This window comes from Stigmatopora argus, chromosome 6, assembly GCF_051989625.1.
Source record: "Stigmatopora argus isolate UIUO_Sarg chromosome 6, RoL_Sarg_1.0, whole genome shotgun sequence".
NCBI lineage: Eukaryota > Metazoa > Chordata > Actinopteri > Syngnathiformes > Syngnathidae > Stigmatopora > Stigmatopora argus.
This window is the reverse complement of record NC_135392.1, coordinates 3,246,933-3,257,667: the sequence shown is the minus strand read 5'-3', so window position 1 is coordinate 3,257,667 and position 10,735 is coordinate 3,246,933. Positions and strand designations below refer to the sequence as shown.

The 10,735-nt window shown below is 37.1% G+C and overlaps 1 long non-coding RNA gene across 1 annotated transcript in view; it reads right to left on the bottom strand.

Moving 5' to 3' along the window:
* LOC144075180 (uncharacterized) overlaps positions 1–10,735 on the bottom strand; it is a 29,223-nt gene that overhangs the window by 4,506 nt on the left and 13,982 nt on the right. Inside the window, exon 3 of the long non-coding RNA XR_013300499.1 lies at positions 4,351–4,547. This is a non-coding gene — a long non-coding RNA (uncharacterized LOC144075180). The remainder of the gene's footprint in view (positions 1–4,350; positions 4,548–10,735) is intronic.

Sequence of the window (10,735 nt, the reverse complement as noted above, 5' to 3'; positions counted from 1 at the left end):
CCACAATTTTAAATAAAGGAAAAATTAAAAATCTGGGTGCTCTAACTTGAAGATGAGTTAAGAAATGTGTTCTGATAGTGAAGATAAAAATAAATAAAAAGACGTCCACAGCTCCAAATAAAGTGGAGGCTCAAGAATGATGTAGTACAAAAAAAAGAATGCATACTTTGAATTAATCTGTGTATGAATTTTTTTTTATATCAATAATTGACACCTCTAAAATAGTTTTAGATATGCCTTGCCTCCAGGTACTGGTATGGATTCACCGCGACTTCTGTTTTAGGGTGGAGTATGTTGAGAAAATATTGAGATACTTCTTATAAATAATTGATGACGAGGAAGGATGGTGGAAAAGTGGTTAGGATGTTTGTACCGCAGTTTGGAGATGCATGGTTTGAATCCTTTTCCTGCCCTGCTGTGTTGAATTTGGCTCTTTTTTGGGGGGTACTTTAACTTTAAAGCAAATTCCAAAAATAAGCATTTAACAAGCATTATACAAGGATTATACCATTAACTCTTTGGCTGCTATTGACATTGTTAGATGTCGACTTGATATTTTTAAAGGGTATTCTTTTTTTTTTAATTATAGATTTTTGGGGGGCGATATTTTTCACTAATTATTTAGGTAATTAAACTGACCAACATTTATTTTCTATTGCTTTTGTGTTTTTGAACTGATGTTATTCAATATTTGGTTGCCAATTTAGAAAAAACATTCCATTAGATTCTCACTTAATGCTTAAGTATTCATGCAATAGGTTGTTACAGTATTCCTTCGATTATCGCGAATTCACTTCGTCGCAATTTTTTTCTGCTATTAATTATTTTAGATTTTCTTTTAAATGTGAAAATCCACGCTGAAAGTTGCCACTAGGACTCAGCACTGAAGAAAAACAAATAGATAAAAGGTAGTTTTAATAGGGGTGACACTACTTCACCATTTTTCAATTGTTGCGGCCATCTCTGGTCTACATTAACCGCCATATTCGAGGAATTATTGTATTGGTATTTTTTTATCAGTACTCTACAAGTTATTTTTTCACATATGGTCACCCAATAGCATTTTTTCAGCCATATGAATAGTTCCATCCATTTTTATGAATCATTGTCAACAATAGCCAGCCATTGTTGACTGATTTTCATATATTGAAGTACTTTTGGCAGCAGCAGAGTACAGCACGTCACATTGTCACTATCGTTGCTTTCCGATGTCTGCAGTTGTCTAAAACATATCATAACAAGTATTACTTCCCTACATATTGTTACTTTTAGGCTTTTTCCCCAGTGGCATCTACATATCCACTTTGTTAAATAATTATAATAATCGGACATAGGCTTTGTCATCATCATTGACTCGACAAAAAGCCTAATTGTCATCATACCCAGAAGCTGTGTATGACGAAATTGGAAGTGCTTCTCCATAAGGTGCGTTTTCCCGGCAAAAGACCCAATATATGATAATTTCGGACTCAAAAATTGGCATTCTGCTGTGATGGATACATCGCATCGTCAGGGTGGTATGGGTCCCCGACAATGTTCCTGGCTCTGCTGAGGTAACGACGGCTGGCAATGTCTTCCAGTGAGGGCAGAGAACAGCCGACGATCTTCTGGGCAGTGTTAATTACTTTCTGCATGGCCTTTTTGTCTGCTGCCGTGCTTCCAGCGTACCATACTGTGATGCAGTATGCCAGGATGCTCTCCACAGTGGTTCTATAGAAGGTTACCAGAAGCTTAGTGTTCAAGTTGTTCCTCCTGAGTACCCTGAGGAAATGGAGTCGTTTCTGGGCCTTCTTCACTACTGCCGTGGTGTTTGTAGACCAGGAGAGCTTATCCGTGACGTGGACCCCCAGGAATTTAAAGGACTGGACCCTGTCTACACATACTCCATTTATGAGGGGTGGGGCCAGATCTGTGCTGTGTTTGCGAAAGTCCAGGATTATTTCTTTAGTTTTCGTGGTGTTCTGTGTGAGATTGTTCACCGAGAACCACAAAGACAGTTTGTTGACCTCATCTCTGTAGGCCGACTCATCCCCTCCTGAGTCTGACCACAGTGGCCATTTGAATACAACAATACTAACATCAACATTTTTATCTTTAATTTATTTAATCTATTCATTTAATTCTAATTATTGTGAGTGGAAGGAATCATTGAATAGTAAATTGGGATTTGTTTTTATTAGTAAATTGGGAATCAGCACCTCAAGTTTGACATAAAAATAGCATAAATGCAAAAATATGTATTCTTAATATCTCCACAAGCAATCTAATCCACTTGACACACACACACACACACACACACACACACACACACACACACACACACGGGCAACCCAATAAGAGCAATAGCTGAAAAGGCCGAGAGCATACCCCAAAGCTTCTTAAAATATTAATTTTGTTGTCTTTGAGAATACATGTTAAATATTTAATAGTGGCACACCTTAGCTAAACTGTACACAGCAGATTTTATATAATTCATAAAAAAGTAGGTAAGCTAGCCCTCCTGAAAACTGTGAATCAGGGGGCGTCTTATACGAGAGAAATGGTAAAATTCAACAATTTTAAGGCAATTTTAAGGGTGCGGCTTATATGCGAGAAAATACAGTAACTATCAATATGAGAGAGGAACTGTCAATCAATGACTGGACAGTTCTACACATACATAGACACACAATGGATGGTCACATTTATCAATTGCTGTTCTGAGTCATTTTCTTTTTCAAAAAATGTTAAAAAGTGGAAAAATAAAGATATTTCAAACATGAAATCATTCTTGTATGGTCCGAAATATAATAGTAAATATTATACAAGTGATTATTCTTAACCAAAATGACGCATTTATTGTATTATGGGCCATTTTTGACCCACTTATGAAAGTGTACGGTCCAGTCACTCGTGCATCTAAGGGTTATGGAGGTTAAAAAAAGGTTGTTTTCTGTGCATGATATTTATAAATAAGCATACATACATAAGCGTGCATCAGATTTGATTTTTGATAAAAAGGGGAGATTATAATACACCAGTGTGTCAAATCGATCTACACCTAAGACTAAAACTAAGTAAAGTGGTACCTCGAGATACGAGCTTAATTCGTTCCGGGACTGAGCTCGTATGTCGATTTTCTCGTAACTCAAACGAACGTTTCCCATTGAAATGAACTAAAAACAAATTAATTCGTTCCAACCCTCTGAAAAAACACCAAAAACAGGATATTGGATTGGAAAAAATGTTTTATTTGTTCTAATTTGCCATCTATTAACAAAGTAACAAATAACTAGTGGTTTAATAGTACTAAAATGTGTTTAATAGTACTAAAATTATACGGATTTCGAAGGGGGGACAGAGAGAGGGGGGAATTTTTGCACGGCAACGCGCTCGTAACATAACACAAACAAATTTAAATGAACTTGGATTACGATGCAGACCATCAAAAATACGTTTGATCGAACCTAACGCTAAACTTAATTCTAATTTAGTTTGACATTTTGATACCGTTCTTCTCCCGGGTTGGTTCTATTTGCCCCGCCTCCACCCTGACTTTCAGATGCAACCTATCGATGGTAGTTTGCTTTTGTATTCCCTTCAAAATATTCCGAAAATGATGCACACAAATGTACTCACAATAGGATAACGCACGACCACTTGACGAGAAGTAGCATATACTCCTCTCGTATTAGCGATTGCTCCGCCATTCGCATTGACTAACAGGAAAAAAACACTGGAAAAAATGCTAGGCTCCGCCCAGTGCTCGTAGAGACATTACACGAGGGAGTTGCGACCGGAAAGACAGTGGCCATGATGTTCTTATGAGCAGCATCTCGTGTCCGCTGTCTGCTCGTATATCAAAATCTGTCTCGTATCTCAAGATAAATATCTGCCCGAAATTTTACTCGTATCTCAAATTTCTCGTATGTCGGGCCACTCGTGTGTCGGGCCACTCGTATGTCGAGGTACCACTGTACAAAGTTATTACACGATTTGATCATTTGATGTCAGAAAGTCCAACTCATTTAAAACTGCACTTGCGTCATATAAAATTTCCAAGCATTGCTGCATTTATGCACGGAAATCTAGTCCATAATTCTTCTCTGAACGTTTTGAGCCGTCATCTCGTCAGAAACAAATCTCCGATCGCACTCGACGGCGATTTTAGAAGACGGAAGACGGGTTTAATGAGAAGAAGAGTGGATGTGGGCGTGATGTGGCAAATGAAAAGACTTGTGTTTCTGTTTTGGAGAGAACTTTTAGTCACAGCGGCCATCCATCGCCGCCACACAGCACTTTCTGTGACACTTTTCCTTCCCCTCTGAATGAAATGAGCTATCCTTGAGCTCGCCTACTGCTGGCACATACCTGAATAGCGAGGCAATCTTCCTCGCTCTCTGTCACACTCCTCCATTGTTGGGCTCGCATTCACCGAGTGGATGGAGGAGCTGAGAGGTCACAGATGGAGAGAAGTGTTATATTTCTTCCTCTCTCTTTCTCTCTTTCTCTCTTTCTCTCTTTCGCTCACGCAGTCTCGATGCATGTCTTCACAGATGGGGAAGATGCTGAGAGAAAAATGTGCAGAGCAATGAGAGCGCCGTAGACGTCACCAGGGCATACTGCTCGCTAACTGTACTTGTTAATCGCCATCCATCTTGTTATCGGAATACCAACAGACTGCCAAGACTTAGACGGGCACAAGTTTCAAATGTGTCAAACTGGCTACTCGGGCCCAATTTGAGTGTTATTGCTACTTTTTGAGCATATTTAGTAAAGGCTTAATTTTTTGGGATAGCGCTAAAAGATTGGTAGCGTGATGTTGAATGCGTATTTTCAATGGGTTAACTAGGAAATCCAGTCAGGTCTTAATTTAACCTTTTATAGAACAAGTGACTTTTTTCATTCATTTTCTAAAAGCGCTTGTCTTCACAAGGGTCACGGGGGGTGCTGGAGCCTATCTCCACAGGGATCAAACCCTCGACCCTAGAACTGTGAGGCTGACGAGGCTGCCGGGCCACCAGACTATTTTCAATCACATGTATATATGTGTATATATATATACATATATATTTATATATATATATATATATACACACACACATATATATACACATATATTTATATACATATATATATATATACATATATATATATATATATATATACATATATATATATATACACATTTATATACATATATGTATACATATATACATATATATATACATACATATACACATATATACATATATATACATATATACATATATATACATACATATATACATATACACATTTATATTTCTATATATATATATACACATATGCACATTTATATGTATATATACATATACACATATGCACATTTATATGTATATATACATATACACATATGCACATTTATATGTATATATATATATACATATACACATACATATATAAATATTTACACACGCACATTATTATTTCAATCATACAATACAATTATAAATAACTAGAATTGTTAATGAAAACTTCCAATTAAAATGCAAAAAAACCTGCAGTCCATTTGTCTTTCCATCTCATTTTCTGCCGCGGACAACAATAGACGCCATTTTTTTGGGTTGAATAACATAAACTACACTTTCACGGCCGATGAAACTATTTTCTTGAGTTATTTACACTCCAGCTTCCATCATTGAGGGCAGCTGAGCATGTGATGGCTTTCATTTCTTGGTGAATGGACTGAATAATACAATTCACAATTTCCTTTAGAGAAAACGCAGAACGCCATTTAGAACACAAACAATCCTAAAGTTGAATCGGGGAAACTTTTGATTTGGATGAAATCGGCCAATGCAAATACTGCATCACAGTATCTTAATTTGGGGAAAAAAAAAGACTGAAAATAAAAACGAGACTTGCTCCCATGTTAAATTTGTATTTGTCCTCCAAAAGCCATGTTGTGGCTTGTGCGCTTGTTTCTATGGCAACCATCATTTGATACCAGAGGTGTGTAGGAAGGCAGAAAAAGATGGTTAAAAATTAGCAAAGTGCCTTATTCACAGTGCGGAATGTATAATTTTTGATGTGTAAGATCTGTGTAGAAATTCATTAATTATAATTAATTACGGTGGTTCTTTGCGATAAAAGTTTCACAGTTTTTTTTAATCATTTGTTGACTGTCTGCCAAATTGCTCGGCAAGTTGACGTAAATTCAGTTAATTTTGCACTCGAGTTAAAGCAAGAAAATTGGTCAAAGATGTCAAATCAATAATTTCTCAAGGTCCAAATGTATAAAAAACAGATTTTCTTTCACCAATTTTAGTTTTTTACATATGAATATTAACTTGGATCCGGGAAAATGAACAAAAAAAATTAAAATACTGTATTTTCACGACTATAAGGCGCACCACATTATAAGGCGCACCGCATTATAAGGTGCATCCTCAATGAATGACAAATTTTAATTTTTTTAAATATATAAAGCACACTGGATTATAAGGCGCCCTGTCTATTTTGGAGAAAATTTCAGACTTTAAAGTGCGCCTTATAGTCGTGAAAATGCGGTATACAAAAACAGTGAATTTATGGCCAAATTTAGCAATTGTAGTTAACATTTTTGCACGCAAATTTAAGCTGGTCGAGCTAAAGTTGCTGCTTATTAGCAAAATTGTGTAATAAGCAAAAGCCCAATACAAAAAAAGCAATGCTGCCAACCAGTTTAATTTCGTCGCCAAAAGTTAAAAACTCCAAAAACCACAATAACAAATATTTAAATAGAACAATACTTCAACTTACTCAGCATAACTGCGCACAAAACTTTACAGAGACCAACACTTATCCCCAGCAATAACAGCATCCATTTGTAATCCGTTCTCATAGTTCAATAAACCATTTAAACCGACGATGCCACGACAGGCGACCCTTATAAACTCTGAATTATCTCAGGAGAATGCAGGAATAAATTCCATTAACCGGCCAAGATCAAGCAATCACAAGGATATGAAATTTCAGCTTAGTCCGTGGCGCAAGAACGAAAAAATAAATTAACGTGCAGATTTTAACCAGTGATTTACGGGGCTCACGTTCCAAAGTTTAGCTCCGAAGTTGCAGAATTGCATATTTCAAGACTTATGAGCTCATTTTCAGATATTTTGGCATATACACGCTGAAACAAGAGTGGTTGCTTTGACAACAGAAATCGTAGATGCACTCTGATCAACACTATGGACATCCGGTCTTGCGATGTTGTGGTAACTATGGTTACCTCAAAGAGCACCAAATGTTCTACTCCAAAGTGTGAGGGTATCATCTGTGACACCATGCAGAGGCACAACACGCCAATTGCAAGCGACATCCAGTAAAAAAAAAACGGGTACTGAATAGATACTAAGGTTGATTTGTCCATTTTTTTTAGTTCAAAGTTGGAAATGGCCGAGTTCACTTCCCCTATTAGGATCCTAACCCCGCCCCCTCTACGAGGTTAACTCTAAGCTTTCATTGGCATAGCCAACCAAGTTCTAGATACTTGTTGAGTCCCCAAAGACGAGTGAATGTCGACTGGATATGAGGACCCATAAAGACAAGAAATCCATGGCTAGTGGGGCTAAGGCTGAGTATGACTTTGGTTGCCATGACGACAGGAGGTCAGAGTCAGCTAAGGTGTTGCAACGAATTTAGCGGCCACCGCTCGCAGAAGCCAAGTGGCGACGCAGAGTTTAAAGAAAAAATCCACATCCTATCAAGACAATAAAAGCATGGAAGAAAATTAATTTCACTTTCTGACCAACCTTCCATAAGTCAATATACTTTGGTTTTTTTTGGGGTGACGTCATAATCTGTTTAAACCCAAGCAAGTTCAACTCCAACTCAGGGACTTCACCTGAATGAGCCCCAGAAAAATGGAACGTATTTTCTCGCATATTAGCCGCATCCGTGTATAAGCTGCACCCTTGAAATTGCCTTAGATTAGTTGAATTTTACAATTTCTCTGGTATAAGAAGCCCCCGATTCACAATTTTCACCTCCATATTCATGGTTTTACTAGGGAGTACAAGTGATTACCTTTTTTCTCGCATATAAGCCGCCTCCGCGTATAAGCCGTACCCTTAAAATTGCCTTAAAATCATTGAATTTGACAATTTCTCTCGTATAAGACGCCCCCCTGATTCAAAATGTTCACCTCCATATTCATGGGAGTACAAATGTGTTACTTTGAAAGTAAAATCTCTTAAGAAAAATCAATGCACGTGGTATTTCTGAGATACTGTATAAATTGATTTCTGGATACCACATTCCTAAAGGATGTTGCCTACATGTAGACAAATTAAAAAAGGAAGTCATGTGAGCAGTACAACCAGGAAGTGTGTCCGTAGCGGTCTAGTTTGTCATCCCTAGTTAAGATGGCGGCGCCCTAAGCGAGCAACGGCAGACACAAGTAAGTGAGTTTTTTTACGTTTTATGCAAGATTCGGTTTATTTTTTTCTTGAATTTCATTCATAGACGTCAAAATAAATTTAGTTAAGCATTTTATCTGTTTATCTTTCCTCTATTTTGAAATAAATGACCGTATCCGCCACATTGTCTTGCGTTATAGCATTTCGTCTTTGTCACCTTGCAGTTTCGTGCAACTCTAATTTGTGCGCATATAAGCCGTACCCTCGATTCAGTCACCATTTTTTAGCCACAAATACGGCATAGTATATGCAAGAAAATACAATATATATGTAAACAGAATGAATTTGCAAAGCATGTTTTGCCAACCTCATTTAATGTGAGTGGAGACAAATGAAGGATAATTTCAAAATTCATCATGTTTGCACTTTTTCTTTGTATATTACTGGCCTGCATCATCGTCAAAGATGGTTTTCATATCTTTTCTGTTTCTTCCGTTGCTATGTACGGTAACCACAGGCCATGAGTTGAATCAGCTCTCAGTATGACGCAGTAGTAGTACAATAACTCTCTTATGTAAAACTGATAGAATTTGTATTGTGTCTGACTCAATGTTTGCTTTTGCATCCTTTCAAGACGCCTTTGTCACTTTTTAGTCATCATTGAGACTGTAGTTACCTTTAAGAGCAGTTCATGTTTCCTCCAAAATAAATATATTAAAAAAAGAAGAAAAAAAGTGAGGTAAAAAAAAAAAAATCACTGCTGCAAAAAAAGCTGTCAAGGTCTTTCACTGATGCTTTTGAGAATAAAACATTGAGCTCGTCATTGGATTTCATTGCGGATCCGCTCGCTTGCTTTTGGTTACCATGACAACAAAGTTGAACTATACGTTGACTCAGAAGATTTTTTTAATTTTTTTATTGCTGAACAGACTTTTAATTGCTCAACAGACGGTTTGAGATTAGCCGGTGCAAAATTAGTGTCAAACAATAGCCAAGTCCCTTGCTGTTGCTATGGCGACATAAATCATATATTAGCGGTTGTGTCACCCTTCTCTAAGTACAGTTTAAGCAAGGTAACAAACAAATGAAAATGAGTAGTCAATTGAAGGCAATAGTTTGGCACAAATTATAAGAAATCAGTCATAACGAACTCGTCAATACGCTGAAATGATTTGCTCTCTTTTTAATATCCTTTTCCATCTGAGATGCATTTTTTCAGTGTTTTTTTTCCCCCGTTAGTCAGTGCGAATGGCGGAGCTTGTTCGCTAATACGAGAGGAGTATATACTACTTCTCGTTGGCAAGTGGTCGTGCGTTATCCTATTGTGAGGACATTTGTGTGCATCATTTTGGGAATATTTTGAAGGGAAGACAAAAGCAAACAACCCTCGATAGGTTGCATCTGAAAGTCAGGGTGGAGGCGGGGCCAATAGAGCCAACCCGGGAGAAGAAAGGTATCAAAATTTAAAACAAAATTAGAATTAAGTTTAGTGTTAGGTTCGATTAAACTCATTTTTGAGTGTTTCTGCATCGTAATCCAAGTTCATTTCAATTTGTTTATGTTACGTTGCCGTGCAAAAAGTCTGATTTTAGTACTATTAAACACATTTTACTACTATTAAACCACTAGTTATTTGTTACTTTGTGAATAGATGGCAAATTAGAAGAAATAAAAATGTTTTTCCAATCCAATATCCTGTTTTTAGTTGTTTTTTTAGATGGTTGGAACGAATTAATTTGTTTTTAGTTCATTCCTATGGGAAACGTTCGTTTGAGTTACGAGTAAATCGACATACGAGCTCAGTCCCGGCGCGAATTAATCTCTCGAGGTACCACTGTACTTAGTTTTAGTCTTAGATGTAGATCAATTTGACACACTGGTTGATTATAATGTCCCCTTTTTATCAAGAATTATATCTGATGCAAGAGATTCTATCTTGCACTTGTGATAGAGATACTAAGCTCGCTCCTAAAAAGCACTCAAAGTTAGAAACAGGGAGAGTAGGTGGATTTGCAACAAGGTGGGGAGCAGGTTAAAGATGCTTCACTTCTCTCCTGGTGCTTTTTTACTTGTAATGTATACATTACTCATTTGAGGGCAGATAAGGGTACACTTATGTTACATAAAAATGTTAAAAAGGAGCATAAGAGTTTGCCTGGCCTCGAAAAACCCCTGCAGATCTTTTTTTTTGGGAATATGGGATATGTATGAAAAGGGAAGAGCTGATTGAATTTTGGGGTGATGAGGTCAAAGGTCACCGAGGTCAGAAAAGGAATTCCATGATAATTTGATAAAGGGTTAAGCATTTTAACTGAAATTTGCTGGGTAGGACGTATGATGAGAAGATTGAGAGTTGTGACAATTTGGGACAAATA